The sequence below is a fragment of the Mustela erminea genome, chromosome 1, assembly GCF_009829155.1.
Source record: "Mustela erminea isolate mMusErm1 chromosome 1, mMusErm1.Pri, whole genome shotgun sequence".
NCBI classification, from domain to species: Eukaryota; Metazoa; Chordata; class Mammalia; order Carnivora; family Mustelidae; genus Mustela; species Mustela erminea.
In genome coordinates, this window is record NC_045614.1 from 64,534,424 (window position 1) to 64,558,520 (window position 24,097).

At 36.6% G+C, this 24,097-nt stretch overlaps 1 pseudogene; it reads right to left on the minus strand.

Moving 5' to 3' along the window:
- The window catches only part of LOC116589278, a 37,077-nt pseudogene extending 14,513 nt beyond the window's left edge, over positions 1-22,564 (minus strand).
- Positions 22,565-24,097: the final 1,533 nt, after the last annotated feature.

The window sequence follows — 24,097 nt, forward strand, 5'->3', positions numbered from 1 at the left end:
CAAAGTGAACTTTCAAAAAGCAAGGGATACTCGGCTTTACGCTACTTCAGCTTATGAAAGATTTCATAGGAATGTTCTTCTTTTGGACAGTAGGGAAAATGTGTAACTGCTTTAGGGTCACATAAGTATCTAACACACGCATGGTCAAATCCAACCTCTTTTTTAAATATGGAGAAGCAGTTCGAGGAAGTGAAATGATTTTCTCAAGGTCATGTGGCCAGCAAGAGATGGAGCTGGGATGCAGAAACTTAGCTCTTCTAAATCCAAGGGCAGAGTTTTATTTATTAGCACAGGAAAAATGAAACCATGTATCCATTTTAATATTAAAGTCTGAATGGAAATTGGGAGCTCGTGGTCTTTACCTAGATTCTTAAAAAAGATAAAATAAATAACTGAATATTTGGCAAGAGCAGGAGGACTGGCTGGCGTTTTGCTCACCTTCTGTCCGAGAGATGTGTTGTCCTCTTTGATGAGATTGATTTGTAACTCCATGAATTGCTAAAGCACTGATCTCAATTTAACTGTACAATTTAGGGAGAGTTGGAGCTGTGCCATCCTGCCAGAAAATGATTAAGACAAACTCTAAGAATATTGTGAACTTTATCAGGAAAATCAATTCTTCTAACAAGGAAGTGAATCACTATTGATTTTTTTCCCCTTTCTAATTGGACTCAGAGCCCTGATAGCTTTTCATAAGTGGTGACAGTTTGCTTTCAGCAAATGTGTTTTTCACGTTGCAGTAGAGTATAACATGCTCTCAAAGCCTGTGGCACTCTCTCTTTCCTTCCGTCGTCCTGTTCCTACAGGTTAACATGGAAGCTTTTAGACATCGGCTATTTGCTGTGTCATGATGTTCATTAGGCTTTTTGTTGTCCTAAATGGTCAATCGCTGCATTTCTGCAATATGTAGATACATGGGGAGGGGGAAGATGGGTAGACTTACAGGTGATGCACCATAAGGAAAGGGCCAAGATGTAATTAAGGTGATTAGTGATGGAATAAGCCATACACTTGTGATCTAAGATGCCACGTAAATGTGCTGCCTAATTTCCAAGCACAGGAGAGCTGGCAACATTCCTAGTGGTAGGTGGGCACCTGCAGCACATGGCAGGACCACAGGGCATGGGCTGCTGGCTGCTGGCTGAGCCTCTCTGGAGAGCGTGGCTTCTTTGACCAGGGTGTTCACCTTGGTGGGTGCTAGTAGAACTTCGGACAATGCGGGGCATGTTGGAGAGAGGTGAAAACAAGGAGCACTTTGCTTGCCTATAGCTAATGTCCCTCAGTTCTTTCCTTCTTTTTGTTTCCCTCTATTAGTATTTCAATTGAGAATCTTGGCATGCTTTAATAGATTCAGTTTCTGAGACGTTGATTTTTCATTGATTTTTTTTTTAGATTTATCACTTAATTCTTCTAGCTCTTGGGTTTTTAATTTTTCTGCTTCTTTCCCATTTTCTTATATTATTTTTTTCTTACCATCCTGTGCAGAAAAGGGTTAACTCAGCAGGCCAGTGTTGCTCCAGACTTTCGCATTTTCAAGAAAGACCTGTTTTCAGGACTGGCCAGAACCAGCCGGTTCCTGGGAGAATGAGCTCTGAGCCTTTGGGATATTCTGCTCGATGAGAGTGTAGTTGTATGCCTGAGGTCTTGGTACTCACAGGATAGCTAAGGTCAGTCATACAGGTGCTGCATGCTGAGCCCCAGTAAAAATCCTAGACACCTTTGCACCTGTCCTCATATACTGTTGCTGGGAGAATTAAGCCCATCGCTGTAACTCCACTGGGAGAGAACTGGAAGATTGGACTTTATGTACATTTCCCTTTGCTGATTTTGTTCTGTGTCCTTTCACTGTAATCAACCATAACCATGACGACAACAGCTTTTCTGAGTCCCATGAATCATTCTCGGGAATCATGAAGCCTGAGCATGGTTTTGGGGACCCCTGATATACTTGTATTTTCATTTTCATTTCATTTAAAAAATAATGCATTTCCCTTTGCTTCTTAATCCTTCACTTTTAACTTACTATTTCTTAATATTCTGGAAGCTATTTTTATCTTCTGTTGCTTTCACTTTCTTATTATATGCTTTTACCTGATCAGCTTTTTGTCTGGTTTTCTAAAGTTTTACTAATATTATTTTTGCCATTAGGCTTACACATTGGTTGTTTTTCAAATTCTCTTCTAATTATTTTAATTTTCTACTTTATTTTCAGTTGACAGTTTTGTTTCTTTTTAATCTCTCCTCTCTGGTTATTATTTTGTTGTATTTGTTCTCCTTGTTATCTTACCTTTATTTTGTAAGGCTTAGGACTTGTGTTGATACTGAATAGCGAGAAAGCCAGGCAGCCAGTGTGGCTTTGAGAAAGTAAGACAAAATCATAAAGAGGGCGTTGCAGACTCTTTTCTTTGGTTGTCCCTGAAACCACGCTTCCACCTCCCCGTTTGGTGTTCACTATCTCTTTTTAAAGATATTTTTTGAAATTCCTTATTATACAAAACTTGTGAGGTTGCTACTTCATAGGTCCTAAAAACATTCTAAATGGAATCTTGAGAGCATATCAGGAAAGTAGAGCCTCCATGAAGCAATCCAATGAGGCTACTATGGAAATGGAGACATGGGATTACAAAAAATAAAAAACAAACAAACAACTCAAAAAAAGGCTAAATGCATATGATGGACAACTGAGTTATCGACATAAAAACAGACTGCTTGTTAAACTGTGCCTGGGTATGTGTTTGGTGTTGCCTGAGTATTGTTACCTTAAAGGAGGTCATTATTACTCTTTGGATACTCTGGAAAAAATTTTGTTTGCATTGTCTTTTTTTTTAAAGACTGAGTGTATTTAAATTCCTAAGTTCTCTCTGCCTGGTAAGTGTTGGCAGTTGGTCTTTACCTTTTTTCATAATTTGTATATAGTTTTTAGATAATAAAATGAGTATCTGTGTACTTATGACCTTGATTAAGGGCTAGGATGTTAGAACTTTGGCTCACATACGTTCTTACGCCCTTGTCTAAAGTTAACAATTTCTTAAATGTCGTGTTATTCATCCCCTTGATTTCTTTGTGTTTTTAACACATGTGTTTGTATCTTTAAGCTAAATATTGCTCAGTCTTTGCCTGCTGTTGTGCTTTATATACATGGAATGAAACCAGATACATCCTCTATGATGTGTATTTGTTTACTCTCCTTTTTAAAGTGTCATCTGTATTGATGCCTGTGGCTATAGTTCATTCATTTTCATATATACCAAAATTTGTTAACACATTTTGCTCTTGATAGATGCTTGGATGATTTCCAGTTTTTTTTTTTTTCTGCTTTGAACATTCTTATTCATCTCACTCAATGAATGCTTTTAAGAGTTTTAATAGTGTATGTAGCTGGTTGTGATTGTGTTTGAAGATATCTATGTCAAGAGAGGATATCAATAGTTTTTTTTTTTTTTAAAGACTTTATTTATTTATTTATTTGAGAGAGAGAGCACAAGAGGAGGGAGGAGCAGGGAGAGGGAGAAGCAGGCTTTCTGCCCAGCAGAGAACCCTATGTGGGGCTGGATCCCAGGACCCCGGGATCATGACCAGAGCTGAAGACAGATGCTTAACCAACTGAGCTATCAGGTGCCCTTGTCAATAGTTTTTTATAAGCGTACTTTTAAGTTTTCTTCCAGTGAGATAGAGTGAAATTGTATCATATTGTGGTTTTAATTTACACTTCCTTAAGAACGAATGAAGCTGAAACTTTTTTTTATATATGTTTATTGGCCCTTGGATTTCCTCATCTGTTGTTCTTACACACATTTTTCCTTCTGAGTTGCCTGACTTCCTCTTATATTTTCTTACATTTTTCTAATTATGATACTATTTTTGGTTTTGCAAACATTTTTACTAATGTTGGAAGAGATCAAAAAAATATGACTTCAGTTGACCCAGGAGCTGGACCCTGACATTCACAGGCTCCTCACCTCCTATGTTATCCTTGGCATGTATGCTATGCCTAACTCTTCCACACCAGGAGCTGTCCCAGGTCATAGCTTTGATAGCGTAAGGTGTTTTTGAGATCATCTGCATGGTATATAAGGCTTAGTCCCATTAAGCCCTCTATATAAAGCTTTAGGATTCTGAAAGTGGGTGCAGAGATTTACTGGCCTTGTAAGTTCCCTTGGTTGTTAAACTTGCCACCTCCAGATCTAAAGTGGCCTGCTTCCTCATCTCTTCCTGCCCTACATGTATGGGGGTCAGACTCTCAACCAACAATTATATAGAAAATCTTATTTTTAATGCAGTTGATTTTATAATTTTTTCATTGTGATTTGTTCGTGTGTGTGTGTGTGTGTGTGTGTGTGTGTATCTTAAGCACTTATCTATCCAAGGACCTCTGTAGGTTTAACATATTTTACTTTTGTATTTATATACATAAGCCACTTAAAGGTATTTTTTGAAGTGACATAATTAGGATCCATTTTCTTTTTTTTTTCTTTTTTTGGGGAAAGAATCAATTTTCTAATTTTTGCATAGAAACCTAATTATCCCATGGCCATTAAGAAATCAATACTTTTCTCTCTGGTCAGAAATGCTCACTGTTGTGCATTTTGGGAAGTTTTCACATATGTAAATCTATGTATGGGCTCTTAATTCTCTCCTCTTGTTTATTTGTTATACTGTTCTAATATGGACACTTTAAGCATATTGTCTTAAATGAGAGATAGTAAATGAGTGGAGGGGGCGGGTAGAGAGAGAAAGAATCTTCAAGCAAACTCCCCATCAAACATGGAGCCTGATGCAGGGCTTGATCCCAGGATCCTGAGATCATGACCTAAACTGAAATCAAAGGTCTGACACTTACCCCGCTGAGCTACCCAGGTGTTCCAGTCATTAGAGCTTTAAAATCTGTCTTAATTTAAAATAGGACAAGTCTTCCTCCTTGTTCTGCAAAATGTCTTGTGTGTTCTTGCTTCTTATTTTTCCTTATAAATTTTACAATAGCTTATTGACTACCTGAGGGTGGGGGCAGGGCTTTGGGATTTTGATTAGAATTATATCAACTCCACTAGACAGTTTGGCATATTGACATCATGATGGCATTGATTTTTCTTATCCAGAACCAAAGTATACCTCACTGTTTATTTAGTTCTTCTTTCATGACTTTCATTAAAGTTTTAAAATTGTCTCTAAAAATTAATAATTTTAATCATATTTTTTCTAAGTATAGTATATTTTTGATGCATTTGTAAATTTTTAAAATTACATTCAATAACATAAAATTACATGCAATTTTTAATTGAATATAAAACATGACATTGTTAACAGTCCTGTTAAAATCTCTTACTTATTCTAATAACTTGCTTGAATTTGATTTTTCAAATATGCAACTCTTATCATCTGCGATAGTGTCAGCATTGTATCTTCTCCTCTGATCATTGCCCATTTTGTTTCTTTCCCTATGACATTGACAAGGACTTTGGGTAAAATCAGAGTAAAAGGGTTGATGGCAGTTATCCTTGCTTTGTTCCTAATCTAGAGGGAATGCTTTAGACATTTCAAAATAAAAGAAGATATTTGTTCTATTTTGTTTTGTTTTTAACACATGACACCTTAGTTTTCTTTGGCTACCATAACCAAATACTACAGACTGGGTGGCTTCCGCAACAGAAATTTATTTTGTCATAGGTCAGAAGTAAGATCAAGATGCGAGCAGTGTTGCTTTCTGTATGAGAAGGGCTGCGTTCTCCCTGGGCCGCCACAGCCACTCTCTGTCTGCAAGGATCCCTGAAGTCCCCTCTTGTGTCCAAATTTCTTCTTTTGGTACGGACCCTGATCAGATTGGATCTAGCCTACCTTAACAGTGTCATTTCGATTTAATCGCCTTTCTAAAGGCCCTATCTCCAAATATTCATATTCAGTGGGAGCAGGAGTTAGGGTTTCAGTGTGAATTTTGGGGCACACAATTTGGCCTGAAGCTTATGCTTTCTTTTCTTTGATTCTTGTTTTCCAAAAAATTAAAAATCATGAATATATGTCTCATTTCAGAAATGCTTCTCCTGCATCAGTTGAAATGGTTCATATTTTCTTTTTGAAAAATACATTAATTACACTAGTAAATTTCTGATTTTCATATTCTCTTCTTTTTCTTTTAAAGTAAGCTTTATGTCTATTCCATCTTTTGGTGTGTAGTATTTGAACTATATATTTTGTCTAAAAACTATCTAATTTTTATATTAATTTTATTTAAACCACTATTTAAAAATATTTATTGATTTCAAATATATATAAATGTGTGTGTATATATACTTTTTTTCTCATTACACTTCTAAAAATTATTGTCAAATATAATTGTTTGGTGATTGGAGAACATAGCTGTTCCAATGCCATACATTTTCACTGAGATTTGTCTTGTGGTATAAAACAGTCTGTCATTGTAAATTGTATGGAAAAAACTGTGTAGCATCCAATTTTCTATGTCTGTTGACTAATCTTATCAACATTGCTGTTCAAACTGTCTACTTAAGGTTTTGCTTGTTTTTTGGTTTTCTTAATATGTTATTTATTGAGAAACTTATCTTGAAATCTCCCATTATGACAGCAGATTTGTTAGTCTCTCCTAGTAGAGCTGTTAATTTTTACTTTATATATTTTTGAGTCTATGTCATCAAGTAAAATTTACTTTGATTTGCTAAATAAATAATATGGCTGAATAAATAAAAAGGACAAAAATGAAGTAAAATTACCTTTTACTATCTCCAGATAGATATGTTAAAAGTAGGCTTCACCTTTTAAATCTTTGTCAAATTAGAATTTTATTTTCAAAACTATACCTTCATATATGGTGTTCAAGTATTCAAATCCACAATAATAGGAAAACAGGATTAAGTCTTCCATATAAAATGACTATCAACACATAAAACAAAAGTCATCATATAAAAATGATAAATTGGGGTGCCTGGGTGGCTCAGTGGGTTAAAGCCTCTGCCTTCGGCTTAGGTCATGATCTCAGGGTCGTGGGATCGAGTCCCGCATCGGGCTCTCTGCTCAGTGGGGAGCCTGCTTTCCCCTTTCTCTCTACCTGCCTCTCTGCCTACTTGTGATCTCTGTCTGTCAAATAAATAAAATTAAAAAAATAAATAAATAAAAATGATAAATTAACAAGACCACGACTGAAATTTTGGAGATTAGCACAAGTCTTTATGATAGAAAGACAAACAAACAAACTCAGTGAGGCTTGTATAATTATTTTAAAGAGGCAAATGCAGGGCGCTTAGGTGGCTCAGTTGGTTAAGCATCTGCCTTCAGCTCTGGTCATGATCTCCAGTCCTGGAATCTAGACTTGCTTTGAGATCCCTGCTCCTTGGGGAGATTTCTTTTCCCCCACCCCCTCTCTGCTGTACCTCCTGCTCATGCTCTCTCTCTCATTAAAAAAAACAAAAAAAAAACCCAAAAAAACAAAAAAAACTTAAAAAAAAGAGGTAAGTGCACACATAATACAAACACAAAATTCTTAGGTTTACTAAAAAATTTTTTTTCAATGGTTTATAGGATATTTATTTAAAAAATGGGTTATGAACTGTAGAACAAGGAAAATTCCAATTAATTGTAAAATCCAGAAACTATGTGGAAACACCTAATACAGATCTTAGTACCATGTGCAAAGCATAGCAAAATACAAGGAAATACCAAGATCAAACATATATTTCCTATGAATTATTATAAAGGGGCTAAGAATGAGGACTCATGAATAATCTTTTATCCACTATATAATTAAAAATTCAATTACATAATATTCAGAAAATATGGTAATGTCAAAATGAAAGAGCAAACCTTCTAGAATGAAGACAACATTGTATTTCTATGATTCTACCTTTTTACTTATAGCCCTTAATGTTCGGACACAAATAGTAGTGCTTATCAATCACTGATTTAAGGCGTTTAGCCACATAGTTGTATACATTGATCTTGCTTTAATCCTCTGTACCTGTTTGTGTTGAATAGAACTTAGATGTGATCTGGGACTGTGGAGGAGAGGTGGCCGTGACCACAGTAGCTCTCCTTTGGAGCCAAGCTGAGAATCTGCAAAGGACCCAAATACCTCTTCATCAAAACCACCATGTAAATCTGAAGTAAGTCAGCTAAAATATGTATGGCCACAGTTGAATGTTTGTTTGAAAACACAGTCATTCCTTTTTGTCTTCAATCAACCATAGGAAGAATTTCACGTACAATTTTATTATTTCATATTTTTAGATTTTAATTTCTTGCTCACAACACTCTCTGTGACACTTGGATATCAGCTGTGTTGGTTTTGTCTGTGTTTACTAAGCAGATAAAGCACGTTCTCTTTGATTTAGCACAGCTGTGTGGCAGCAAACTCTTGCAGAGCCAAAGCAAGAAGATAAAACTATCCATAAAATTGAAAAAGGAAAAAAGTATTAAAATTACAGAATTGTCTGTGGGTTGCTTGTGGAGTGAGAGATCATCTAGTTACAGAGATAATGAGGGAAATGTTATTTTTTTCAAGGAAAACCCATTTCTCTGTACAGCATGAAATAAAATCTGTTGCCTTATACTTAGAAAAATGCAAACATGGTTGGTCACAATTCAATGGGGGAAAATCTGAAACTAAAAAAGGATGTGCAAATCAACCACTTAAAAAGCTTTTAATTGAACATATGTACATGCATAGAAGTGTATGTATTTATTGTTAAGTGTCTGCATTATCCAGATTTCACAGAATGAACACACCCATGCAACTGGCACCAGATGGAGAGGTCGACTATTGCCAGCACGCTATGAAGTAAGTCCTCTTGTGCTTTCTTCCGGGTGATACGGTATACCTCCCAAGTGTAACACTCTCCTGATTCCTAACAGCACAGATCAGTGTTGGCTGCATGCATACTTTCTGAACTGAACCATGTCACACATACATTGTAAAAATAGACATGAAGTCTACTTTCTTCTACAACACTTTGTAAGAATTATTAGTAGGTTGCATATCATTGTAGATCCTCTGTTCTCATTGTTGTGTAGTATTTCATTATGTAACTATATAATAATTAGTTAACAGTTGATTGGCATTTGGGTAATTACCCTCCTGATTAATTTCCTAGAAGAGTTTGGGTAGAATTGGTATCATTGCCTCATATAATATTTTGTAGAAATATAAATGAAGCCAGGGGCCTAGGAATTTGCTTTGTGGGAAGATTTTTAACTACAAATTCAGTTTCTTTCATATTAGACTTTCACATTATGTACTGCATCTTTTTTTGTTTGTTTTGTTTTTGAATAACAAACACCTTTATTACATGACCAAAGAGAGGAGGGAGGAAGATTTATTTTTTCCAGGTTTTGATTTTTCCTCAGATAGAACTCTAGCTCCTAGAGCCCTCTAGCTGGTCACCATCTGCTCGGACACACTTGTCTGGTCTTGTTGCAATGCATGCAAGAAGCTTGCTGGGCTAGAACTGCTCCTCTAGGAGACGGCTGATGTTGGTATTCTTTTTCCTTTCATCATATTTCTTCTGAACTCTCTTTGATCATTTTTTGTTCAAAAGCTCTTCCTCCTCGGGAGTCAGCTTGGCCCCCTTCTTGTGGCCCAGGGGCAGTGTGCATAATGGAACTTGTACCATTGTCAGTACGGTGTGCTGTCCGTGAGCCTGATACTGTTCTTCGCTGAGGACTCAGTATGGAACAATTCACTGTTTGATGCATTGTAAACAACATTAGTACAGCTTGTCTTGTGCGCACAGCACTGGGAGCCCTAAGAGAAGTTCCCCACATCTGGCCTCAAGGCATGGTATTTTTTACTGCTTCCCCAGCACGGATTATGTGTATGTCGTGGGGGCCAATTTTAGCATTGGGAGGTGGACATGGATAATAACTTTAGTATCTGTAGTGACATCACTTCTCTCATTCCTGAAATGGGTACTGTGTGTTTTCTCTTTTTTATTTCTGATCAGTCCAGTTAGATACTTAATCAGTTTTATTGATCTCAAAGAGCCAGGTTTTGGTCTACATTGTTTATTTCTGGTAACATTTTTTTCTCTCTGAAATCCACTTTGATATTAATACAGTTATTATTACTTTGTTTCAATTGGTGGTAGAATGGCATATGATTTTTATTCTAATTTTCATCCATTTGTGTCTTTATATTTAGTGTTTCTTATAAATAGTATATCATTACACATCTTGATTTTTAAAAAAGATTCATTTATTTGAGAGAGAGAGAGAGAGAGAGCGTGAGCAGGAGGAGGGGCAGAGGGAGGGGGAGAGAATTTCATGCAGACTCCCACCTGAGTGGGGAGCACTCCTTAACTTGATCTCACAACCTGAGATCATGACCTGAGCCAAAATCAAGAATCAGCCACTTAATCAACTGAGCCATTCAGGAGCTCCACATTTTAATTTTTTCAAAAATTTTTTTATTGAGATATAATTGACATATAACATTATAGTAGCTTTAGGGCTAGAATAAATTGATTTGGTATATAACAAAATGAGTACCACAATAAGTCTAGTTAACATCCATCACCATATATGATTACAGTTTTTTTCCTGTGATAAGGAATTTTAAAATCTACTCTCTTCACAACTTCCAAATACACAATATAGTACTATTAACTAGATCTTTATTTTTAATCCAATCTGACAATATCTAGCTTTTTTTTAAAGATTTTATTTATTTATTTGACAGAGAGAGATCACAAGTAGGCAGAGAGGCAGGCGGGGGCGGGGGAAAGCAGGCTCCCTGCGGAGCAGAGAGCCTGATGTAGGGCTCAATCCCAGGACCCTGGGATCATGACTTGAGCCAAAAGCAGAGGCTGAGCCACCCAGGTGCCCCCAATATCTAGCTTTTAATTGGGTATTTAGATCATTTGCACTTCATGTGATTATTGATATGATTAAGTGCGAAGCTATCATTTGCTTTTTTTTTTTTTTTTTTGTCTCATCTGCTCTTTGTTCCCTCCCCCTCCCCCTTTTTTTTGTTCTTTGTCTCCTTTTGGATTGATTGACTACATTTTGTGGTTCCATTTTATCTGAGCTGATTGATTTCTTACAACTTTTTCTTTACTTTGTTGATTGCTTTAGGATCCTAGTATAACAATAAAGTCTACCTTCTTCTTTTCTTTTTTTAGTTTTTATTTAAATTCCAGTTGGTTAGCATAAAGTGTAATATTAGTTACAGGTGTAGAAGTTAGTGATTTAAGACTTACATACATCCAAATAAAAAGCTCTGCACAGTGAAGGAAGCAATCAATAAAACTAAAAGGCAGCCTATGAAATGGGAGAAGATATTTGCAAATGAGAAATCAGATAAAAGGTTAATATCCAAAATACATAAAGAACCTATACAACTCAACACCCCCCAAAAATAAATAATCCAGTTTAAAAAAATGGGCAGAATACATGAATAGCTATTTTTCCAAAGACGATGTACAGATGGTCAACTGACACGTGAGAAGATGCTCAACTTCACTCATCATCAGGGAAATACAAATCAAAACCACAATGAGATACCACTTCACACCTGTCAGAATAGATAAAATCAACAAAACAGGAAATGACAGGTGTTGACAAGGATGCAGAGAAAGGGGAACTCTCTTACACTGTTGGTGGGAATGCAAGCTGGTGCAGGCACTCTGGAAAATAGTATGGAAGTTTCTAAAACAGCTAAAAATAGAACTATCTTATAATCTAGCAATTACACTACTGGGTATTTACCCAAAGAATACAAAAATGCTAACTCAAAGGAGTACATACACCCCAATGTATCATCAACAATAGCAAAATTATGGAAAGAACCCAAATGTCCATGTCCATTGACTGATGAATGCATAAAGAAGATGTGGTACTATATCTATAAATTATATATATTACATGTATATATTTTATATGTAAAATATAATTTATATCTATTAATATATAATAGATATGTAGACTATTACTCAGCCGTCAAAAATAATGAATCTTGCCATTTACAACCATGTGGATGGATTATGCTAAGTGGAAACAAGTCTGTCAGAGAAAGACAAATACCATATGATTTCATTCTTGTGTGGAATTCACAGTCTGTCTCAAGTGATATTATATCACTTCACATATTATATAAAAAACTTAAAAGAATTTACTTCCATTTTCCCTCTCCTGGCTTTCATGTTATCATTGTAAGACATTTTACTTGTGGTTATATTATATGCACAATATAATAAATAACATATAAACAATATGTTGTTATTTTTGTTTATACTATCAACTTTATTTTAAGGAGATTTAAATAATGGAAAAATTCTCTTATACAGTTACTCAGGTAGTTACCATCTCTGGTGCTTTTCTCTTCTTTTGGCTGGTTTGCATTTTCAATCAGAAGAAACTTAGGGTGCTTGGGTGGCTCAGTGGGTTAAAGCCTCTGCGTTCAGCTCAGGTTATGATTCCAGAGTCCTGGGATCGAGCCCTGCTTTGGGCTCTCTACTCAGCAGGGAGCCACTTCCCTTCTTCTCTCTCTGCCTGCCTTTCTACCTGCTTGTGATCTCTGTCTGTCAAATACATAAATAAAATCTTAAAAAAAAAAGGAAGAAGAACCTTTGTTGGGGCACCTGGGTGGCTCAGTCATTGAGAGTCTGCCTTCAGCTCAGATCATGATTCCAGGGTCCTGGGTCCCCACTTTGGGCTCCCTGCTTGGTGGGAAGCCTCCTTCTCCTTCGCACACTCCTGCAGCTTGTGTTCCCTCTTTTGCTATGTCTTTCTCTGTCAAATAAATAAATAATATCTTAATAAAAAAAAAAGAACCTACATTAACATCTCTTACAACACAAGTCTACTTATGATGAATTCTTTTAGCTTTCATATATCTGAAGTATACCTTATTTCATGTTTATTTTTTAAAATTTTTATTATTTTATCTAAATTCAATTGATTAACATATAATGTATTAATTTTAGAGGTAGAGGTCAGTGATTCATGAGTCTAATATAATACCTAGTCCTCATTACATCATGTGCCCTCCTTAATGTTCATCACCCAGCTACCCTACCCCTCCACTCCTCTCCCCTCCAGCAACCCTCAGTTTGTTTCCTATGATTAAGAGTCTCTTATGATTTGTCTCCATCTTTGATTTCATCTTGTTTTATTTCTTCCTCTCTTCTCCCATAATCCTGCTTTGTTTCTTAAATTTCACATATCAGTGGGATGATATGATAATTGTCGTTCCCTGATTGACTTATTTTGGTTACCATAATACCCTTTAGTTCCATCCATGTCATTGCAAATGGGAAAATTTCATTTTTTTGATGGCTGAGTTGTATTCCATTTTGCGTGTGTGTGTGTGTGTGTGTGTGTGTGTGTGTGTGTGTGTGTATCTCACATCTTCTTTATCCCTTCAACTGTTGATGGACATCTGGGCTCTTTCCATAGTCTGGCTATTGTGGACATTGCTGCTATAAACGTAGGGGTGCTTGTGCACCCTGTGTGTGTGTGTGCCTTCAGATCACCACATTTGTATCCTTAGTAGTGCAATTTCTGGGTAATAGAGTAGCTCTACTTTCAACTTTTTGAGGAACCTCCATACTGTTTTTCACAGTGGCTGCACCAGCTTGCATTCACACCAACAGTATAAGAGCATTCCCCTTTCTCTGCACTCTTGCCAACATCTGTTTCTTGAATGGTTAATTTTAGCCATTCTGACTGGTGTGAGGTGGCACCTCATTGTGGTTTTGATTTGTATTTCCCTGATGCTGACTGATGTTTATCATTTTTTCATGTGTCTATTGGCCATCTGTATGTCCTCCTTGGAGAAATTTCTGTTCATGACTTCTACCCATTTCTTGATTGGATTATATGTTCTTGGTGTTGAGTTTATTAAGTTCTTCAAAGATTTTGGATACTAGCCCAAATGATAAAATGATTATAAATGATAAAATATTTGGAAACATCTTCTCCCATTCTGTGAATTGTCTTTTGGTTTTGTCAGCTGTTTACTTGCTATGCAAAGGCTTTTTATCTTAATGAAGTCCCAAGAGTTCATTTTTGCTTTTGTTTCCCTTGCCTTTGGAGATATGTCTAGCAAGAACTTGCTGCAGCTGACATCACAGAGGTTGCTGCTTATGTTTTTCTCTAGGATTTTGATGGATTCCTGTCTCTTATTTAGGTCTTTCATCCATTTTGAGTCTATTTTTGTGTATGGTGTAAGAGTTTCATTCTTTTGCATGTTGCTGTCCAATTTTCCCAACATCATTTGTTGAAGAGACTGTATTTTTCCCATTAGATGCTCTTTCCTGTTTTTTGAAAGTTTACTTGACCATAGAGTTGAGGGTCCATTTCTGGGCTGTCTATTCTGTTCCACTGATCTATGTGTCTGTTGCTATGCCAGTACCATACAATCTTGATGATGACAGCTTTGTAATATAGCTTGAAGTCTGGCATTGTGATACTACCAGTTTTGATTTTCTTTTTCAACATTCCTTTGGCTGTTTGGGGGGTCTTTTCTAGTTCCATACAAATTTTAAGATTATTTGTTCCAGCTATGTGAAAAAAACTGATGGTAATTTGATGGGATTGCACTGAATGTATAGTTTTACTCTGGGGGGCATATATGTTTTAACAATATTTGTTTTTCCATTCCATGAGCATGGAACGTTTTCCACTTCTTTGCTTCTTCCTCAATTTATTTCATGAGTGTTTTATAGTTTTTAAGTACAGATCCTTTCTCTCTTTGGTTAGGTTTATTCCTAGGTATATTATGGTTTTGCGTGCAATTGTAAATGGGATTGACTCCCTAATTTCTCTTTCTTCTGTCTTCTTGTTAGTGTATAGAAATGCAACTTCTGTGCATTGATTTTATATCCTGCCTCTTTGCGGAATTCTTGTATGAGTTCTAGCAATTTTGGGGTGGAGTTTTTTGGGTTTTCCACTTAGAGTATCATGTCATCTGTGAAGAGTGAGTTTGACTTCTTCTTTGCTGAGTCAGATGCCTTTTATTTCTTTTTGTTTTTTGATTGCTGAGACTAGGATTTTTGTTACTATGTTGAACAACAATGGTGAGAGTGGACATCCCTGCCATATTCCTGACCCTAGAGGAAAACTCCTTGTATTTACCCATTAAGAATGATATTCACCTCATATTCTCATCTTAGGTGAATATATGAGAAGAGAGAAGAACGACATGGTTCTCTCAATCGATGCAGAAAAAGCATTTGACAAAATCCAGCATCCGTTCCTGATTAAAATGCTTCAAAGTATAGGGATGGGGGAACATTCCTGAACTTCATAAAATCTATCTATGAAAGACCCACAGCAAATATCATTCACAATGGGAAAAAGCTTGCAGAGATCAGGAACACGACAAGGATGCCCACTCTCACCACTCTTGTTCAACATAGTATTAGAAGTCCTAGCAACAGCAATCAGACAACAAAGAGAAATAAAAGGTATCCAAATTGGCAATGAAGAAGTCAAACTCTCTCTCTTCACAGATGTCATGATTCTTTATATGGAAAACCCAAAAGACTCCAGCCCCAAACTACTAGAACTCATCCAGCAATTCAGCAATGTGGCAGGATACAAAGTCAATGTGCAGAAGTCAGTGGCTTTCTTATACACTAACAATGAAAATACAGAATGGGAAATTAGAGAATCGATTCCATTTACTATAGCACCAAGAACCATAAGATACCTGGGAATAAACCTAACCAAAGAGGTAAAGGATCTGTACTCGAGGAACTACAGAACACTCATGAAAGAAGTTGAAGAAGACACAAAAAGATGAAAGACCATTCATTCCATGCTCTTGGATCGGAAAAATAAACATTGTTAAAATGTCTATACTGCCTAGAGCAATCTATACTTTTAATGCCATTCCGATCAAAATTCCACCGGTATTCTTCAAAGAGCTGGAGCAAATAATCCAAAACTTTGTATGGAATCAGAAGCGACCCTGAATCACTAAAGAAATGTTGAAAAACAAAAACAAAATGAGGGGCATCACGTTACCTGATTTCAAGCTTTCCTACAAAGCTGTGATCAGCAAGAAAGCATGGTACTGGCATAAAAACAGACATATAGACCAGTGGAACAGAGTAGAGAGCCCAGATATGGACCCTCAACTCTATGGTCAATTAATCTTCGGCAAAACAGGAAAAAATATACAGTGGAAAAAAGACAGTCTCTTCAATAAATGGTGCTGGGAAAACTGGGCAGCTCTATGTACAAGAATGAAACTCGACCATTCTCTTACACCGTACACAAAGATAAACTCAAAATGGATAAAAGACCTCAACGTGAGACAGGAATCCATCAGAATCCTAGAGGAGAACATAGGCAGTAACCTCTTCGATATCAGCCACAGCAACTTCTTTCAAGATATGTCTCCAAAGGCAAAGGAAACAAAAGCGAAAATGAACTTTTGGGACTTCATCAAAATCAAAAGCTTCTGCACAGCAAAGGAAACAGTCAAAAAAACAAAGAGGCAACCCACGGAATGGGAGAAGATATTTGCAAATGACAGTACAGACAAAAGGTTGATATCCAGGATCTATAAAGAACTCCTCAAACTCAACACACACAAAACAGGCAATCATATAAAAAAATGGGCAGAAGATATGAACAGACCCTTCTCCAATCAAGACATACAAATGGCTATCAGACACATGAAAAAATGTTCATCATCACTAGCCCTCAGGGAGATTCAAATTAAAACCACATTGAGATATCACCTTACACCAGTTAGAATGGCCAAAATTAGCAAGACAGGAAACAACATGTGTTGGAGGGGATGTGGAGAAAGGGGAACCCTCTTCCACTGTTGGTGGGAATGCAAGTTGGTGCAGCCTCTTTGGAGAACAGTGTGGAGGTTCCTCAAGAGAAAGACAACTATCATATGATCTCCCTGATATGAGGAAGTGGTGATGCAACATGGGGGCTTAAGTGGGTAGAGGAAGAATCAATGAAACAAGATGGAATTGGGAGGAAGACAAACCATAAGTGACTCTTAATCTCATAAAACAAACTGAGGGTTGCTGGGGGGAGGGAGGTTGGGAGAAGGGGGTGGGATTATGGACATTGGGGAGGGTATGTGCTTTGGTGAGTGCTGTGAAGTGTGTAAACCTGGCGATTCACAGACCTGTACCCCTGGGGATAAAAATATATGTTTATAAAAAGTAAAAAATTAATTAAAAAAAATAAAAAAAATTAAAAAAAAACGAAATTAAAAATAGAATGTCCCTATGACCCTGCCATTGCACTCCTGGGTATTTACCCCAAAGATACAAATGTCGTGAAAAGAAGGGCCATCTGTACCCCAATGTTTATAGCAGCAATGGCCACGGTCGCCAAACTATGGAAAGAACCAAGATGTTCTTCAATGGATGAATTGATAAGGAAAATGTGGTCCATATACACTATGGAGTATTATGTCTCCATCACAAAGGATGAATACCCAACTTTTGTAGCAACATGGATGGGACTGGAAGAGATTATGGTGAGTGAAATCAGTCAAGCAGAGAGAGTCAATTATCATATGGTTTCACTTATTTGTGGAGCATAACAAATATCATGGAGGACAAGGGGTGTTAGAGAGGAGAAGGGAGTTGGGGGCAATTGGAAGGGGAGGGGAACCATGAGAGACTATGGACTCTGAAAAACAATCTGACAGGTTTGAAGCGGTGGGGGATAGGAGGTTGGGGTACCAGGTGGTGGGTATTATAGAGGGCACGGATTGCATGGAGCACTGGGTGTGGAGCAAAAATAATGATACTGTTATGCTGAAAATAAATAAAAAATAAATTAAAAAAAACCAAACAAACCTGAATGACCAAAATGGAAAAAGAAAATGACAAAACCAAGTGTTGTTGAGGACATATTAAGCAAGATGAATTTCTATATAGTAGTGATGGGACTGAACATTGACAACCTTTTCTGAAACATGTTGGACATTATATAATAAAATTGAAGATTTGTGTAGTCAGATAGCCAATAAAGCCAATACTTTGAGTTTTTCTTGCTTTTGGACACTTGATAGAATTCTTTGTTCCTACTGTTTGGTCATGTAATTTGCTCTAGCCAACTAAATGTAAGGAAAAGCAAAACGTGTTACTTTTCTTATGTGAATGTCTTAAGGACAAATGTATAATTTGCTGTCTTCCACTTTCCTTGCCACAGCAACCAGTCATTATTTAGATGATGGAAACTCTAGCCTTCTACTTTGCTGAGTGAAGTCCCTAGCTCCCTAAGATAGATACACTGAGATGTAGAATGTGTGAGCAATAAACATTTGGTGTTAAACTACTGAGATTTAGGTATTGTTTCTTTCTAAAGCTTAGCCTAATTCATCCCTGACTGATATGCAAACTCCATTTTCCTTACTTACATTCCCTGAAGTACCAGATTGTTTTTGTGTCATGTACCCTTTGGCAGTTTGGTGAAGCCTAGGCATCCTTTTTCATAGTAACTTATAATATTTTAAAATATGTAAAATATATAGGATTTACAAAGGAAAAAATTGCATCAGAAAATCACTGTCAAATATTAAAACAACAACCCTGTGCTATAATAAAAATTATCCATCTTTATTAACATGTTAAATAACAATAACTAATAGGTTTAATAACTACCATAATTTCAAAAGAGTAGTAAGCACAAATGATATTTCTAGATATATGCAATCATGATGTGATACAAAATATCTGTTATTTCTGTCAATGGCAAAGTTACCTGTGACAAAGTTACAGGTATAAGTATTATTTATCTTTTGTCTACATTTGTAATGGAAAAAAAAAAAGGTTGCTTTTAAGATTGAAGTTAGTGAACATAATGATGTAGTTGTTTTTCCCATTCAATTCTATCCATGGATCCAAGGGTTAAGGACATCTTTATAGAGGTATGCATTAGGGTACAGTTAAAAGACTACATTTCATAAGATTATTTGTAACAGTAAAAATTTAGAAAGGTTATTAATCTCATTAAAAAATAAAATAAATAGGTTAAAAAAGTATATTCATACAATGAAATATTATTTAGCAATAACATTAACAGTCTTTGGTTATACACAGCTACATGAAATAATCTAAGCATACATACTGTGTGATTCCATCTATGTAAAATTCCAAAATAGGAAAAGCTAAATTAGAATTTTGATGTTGCCAACATAGTTGCTAAAATTATAAAGAAAAGCAAAGAATGATTACCACAAAAGTCACTGTATTTAGCTCTAAGAGGGGGGAGGGATAATGTTGAAATTAGAAGAATCATGTCGGGGACTCTGGGTTTCTGGAAATGTTCGATTTCTTGACTTAAGTGATGGGTACATAAATTTTAATTGAATGATAAGTCGTGAAGTTATACATTATTTCATGAGCTTTCACCTTTAGGTATGAGTATTATATTTTATAGTATTGAACAAAAGTATTGTATTATTAGGAAACATGGCAAAGCTAATATGTAAGTGCAAGATTTGATTCACCTGGAAAAATAGCAAAACTGACAACTATTAATGCACAAATATCAAAAACTAGCAATAATAATGGGGAAATCAACACAGATACAGGGGGAATAAATGAAAAAAATCACTAGAAACTATTATATTCATATCTATTCAATAAATTTGAGAACCTGAAAGATTACTGCCTTGAAAAATACAAATTTCTAAAAGAAATGCTAGAAGAAACAAAAAATTTGAACAAGTTTATTATTATAGGAAGATCAAGAAAGGTGTCAAAGACTGCCTCCTTATAAGGTATAAGGTATAGAAGGTTTCAGAGGAGAATATTAGTATACTTTTAAGGAAGAAATAATTCCAAATATATTTAAATTATCTCATGAACAATAACAAAAAAGGAGTTTCCAAATTATCTTTATAAAGCATATATACATTGTATAAAAAGCCTGCCAAAGACAGCAAAATGGAAGAAAAACTACAGAACAAATTCAGCTATAAATATAAATGCAAATGTCTTAAAGCAGCAACAATTTTTAAGATATGTCTCCTAAGGCAAGGAAAACAAAAGCAAAAATAAACTGTTGAGATGACCTCAAAATAAAATGCTCTCACATAGCAAAGAAAACCATCAACAGAACAAAAAGACAGCCTACTGAATCAGAGATGTTTGCAAATGATATATAGAATAAAGAATTATATCTTATATATATAAAGAACTTGTACAATTCAACACCAAAAAAACAAACAATCTGATCAAAAAAATGAGCAAAGGACCTGAATAGATGTTTTTCCAAAGAAGGCATACAGATGGCCAAGAGGAAGATGAAAAAATGCTCAACATCACTCATCATCAAGGAAATGCAAATCGAAACCACAATGAGGTATCCCCTCAGGCCTATCAGAATGATTAAAATAAAAAAGACAAAAAATTACAAATGTTGATGAAGATGTGGAGAAAAAGGTACACATGCACACTGGCTGGTAGGAATGTGAACTGGTGCAGCCATTCTATAAAAGAGTATGGAAATTCCTCAAAAAATTAAAAATAGAAATATTATAATATCTAATAACTCCACAATTGGGTATTTACCTTAAAGAAAACAAATTTAAAAACTAATTAAAAAATGCATATGTGCCCCTATATTTATTGTAACATTTTTTACAATAGCCAAGATGGATAAATGAATAAGAAGGATGTGGTGTATACACACACACACACACACACACACACACACACACACACAGAAATATTATGCAGCCATAAGAAAGACAAGATTGAGCCATTTGAGACAGCATGAATGACCCTAGAGGGTATTACACTAAGTGAAATAAGTCAGACTAAGAAAGACAAATACCATATGGTTTTATTTATATGAGGAATCTTAAAAAATATGAATAAGGAAACAAAAAGTAGAATCAGACCTATAAATAGAGGAAACAAACTGATGGTTGCTAGAGGGGAAGGGGAGAGGAGGTTGGGCAAAATGGGTGAAGGGGAGTAGGAGGTATAAGCTTCCGGTTATGGAATGAATAAGTAACAGGAATGAAAAGCACAGTATAAGGAATATAGTCAATGATATCTATATCTGTATCTCTCTATATAAAACATAGGGGTGCCTGGGTGGCTCAATTGTTAAGCATCTGCCTTTGGCTCAGGTCGTGATCCCAGGGTCGTGATCCCAGGGTTCTGGAATCAAGCCCCATGTTGCTCAGTGGGGAGTCTGCTTGTCCCTCTCCCACTCTTCCTGCTTGTGTTCCCTCTCTTGCTGTCTCTCTCTCTCTGTCAAGTAAATAAATAAAGTCTTATATATATATATATATATATATATATGAATAATATACATATATACCATATATATGATTATATATATATATAATACACAATGATAATGATATATTAGGACTGATGGTAGCTACACATGTGGTGAACATAGCATAATGTACAAACTTATGAAATCACTATATTGTACACCTGAAACTAATGTAACGCTTGTGTCAACAACACTAAAAAAAAAACACATGTCTTAAATTGTAGCAAATGCATTTCCCTGTGTTTGCTGTGCCTGAGGCTTTGGGAGAGGCAGTGGTGGAGAAATGGTACTGCCTGCCTTCAAGTAGCTTAAATTTAGAATCAGGGATCAAAGTAGAAACATGACTTTACTACACAGGAAGGCAAGATAAGGACTATCACAGATGAACTGTATACTGCTGAGGAGGCTCAGATGAATACTCTTGGTGTGTTTGGCTTAGGTATAGAAATAACTTGGAGGAGCTGCTCTTTGAGTTGAGTGGTGAAGAATTATGGCTAAGAGCCTCATTTTGGCCTTGTTTTGCCCAAGTCCAAATTCCAACTCTGGGACTCACTTATCATAAGCAGTCTAATTGGCTCATCTTTGTATCTGGGCTCATCTTTCAGTCTGGGTGCCCTGAAAAACACAGGATCACATTCGGTTATTCCTGTTGGAACTGACTGCCCTCCTTGTCTAAGTGTAGTAGATGGCAAGCGTGGCCCAACTTTATAGCTCCTACCATCCATTAGCAGTCTGTTTCTTTACACCTTGAATCTGGGCTAGTCTTGTGACTTGCTTTGACTAAGAGAATGAGGTGAAAATGGCAGCAGACCTGTTCCATGTTAGCCTTCAAGAGGTTTTCCAGTTCCCACCCACTGTTCTTGGAGCCAAGTGAATAATTCTGGACCACCCTGCTGGAGGATGAGACTGTGTGGACAGAGGAGTTGGTCATCGCATCCATCTCAGCCCAAGCCCACACCCATCAGTCTACCTAGCTAAGCCTGGTTGATGCCATGGATTTCCAAAACTTTCTACCCTTTTATCTGTGAGTAGCAACTGCATTGAAAATTTATTCTGTATTCTTCAAAGCTTCTAACTGTGTGTGAGACAAGAAGCTGATGGACTTCTGTGTGAGCAGTTCTCATTAAGACTCTGAGCCATGTGGAAGCAATTCAAATGTGAGTCAGAAAACCCAGTTCCTGTGCTAATGAGCGGTAGGGTTTCGAGCAAGACATTTGGCTGCTAGGGCTTTAGCTCTTTACCATGAGATGAGGGAGTGCAGCTGGGTCTCCAGGGTCCCACTGGATCTGCTGTGCTCTGATTCCAGCACCTCCTGCAATGCTGAGTCACTTTCCAGGTCCATGGGGCACTGGAGTCAGTAGAAATTCTCTGTTATAGCAGAAAATAATTTCTATCTTCTAATTTATATTGTTTTATTTAGTTTCACTTATGCCATTACTCACATACCAGTAATTCACTGGTATGCAGAAAATAGAATATTCAGATATGCTAAAATAATCAGATTTCAATAATTCAGATGATTCAAAAACACTGTCATTAACAGTCTATCCTTATTTTTTAAAAATAGGCCTATAGCATACATATTGTTCTACCAATTGATTTTTCTGTGCCGGTTGATTTTTCTGCACCTATCTATGTGTTGAATGGTTGCGCTGCAGCCTATGTGTGAACTACCTATAGTCTGTGGCTTCGTATCTAGGCTATTGTCAATTTTTATTCTTATCGACCAAGTTGTGACAACCAGGACAGAATTCCCTAAACTTGAGAGATACACATTCGAAAAGCAGAGCAACAAGCTGAGCTTTGGCAAAGATACTATCCTAGTGATAAAAAATAAATCTGTATTGTTACATGCTTCATTTTGGAGTTCGTGTTAGCCACTATTTCCTCAATTCATACCTGAAGTGGGACACCAAAAACTCCTGAAGACAAAGTGTCTAGACCCCCTACTGAATCTAATTAAAGCGAGGGTCTCCAGGGCAATCTCTAGATGCACTGCTAACAAAAGCTTGCAGACATAGCATTTCTTTAGTATATTTATTTATTGACCTAATTAGAAAAGTGCAAGAGAACAAGCCACTTTAAAAAATCTCGTCTCCATTAGCTATAGATGATGAGGTGTACCCAAACTCTACAGCACATTCCAAGATCAATAAAACGAGCATCTAGAGAAATAACCTCCCATTTCATTTCCAGACAGACAGAAGAATTTCATTTTAACCACCAAGGAAGATTTAGAAGTCTGTCAGAAATGACGTAAGCAGGAGCGATCCCTGAGGAGAAATCACAAAATATGAACCTATATGGGCGGAGGAGCAGAGCACTTCACAGATAACTGCAAATGGTCGCCTCCTGTAACCTGCAGACCTTCTGCCCTTCTTCCATTAATTTTTCCCGACTCCAAAATATGTGGTTCACCTTGCACATACCAGGCCAGATCAGGTTTTTCATACTTAGAGTCAGATATAACTTAAAGCGCACACACTCACAATTCTTGCCTCTCTCACCTGGGTGTGAAGCCCTTGAGAGTCAGACCCATGTGATGTTTTGCTTTGATTACATCTGGCACACAGGAAAAATAATAGTGCTTACTCTTTACCATTGTGCTCAATGACTTGGGCATATGGTAGGTTGATTAGTTAGACTAGTCTTCTTATGGTTTCCTTTCTTTGTTGGTTCTCATGGTTATCAGTGCCAGTGCTTCTCTGCCACAAGGATTTCTGCAGGACGGAAGGCAGATGTTGTACATATTATTAGCTCTTCCTGATGATCGGGACTGGAGAGTTCATGCTGGCTATTCCGGATGGTGAGCTAAGAGAGTAGCATGATAACAAGGGCAGAGAAAGGAGGAGAGAGAGTTCTATCCCACTTCTCT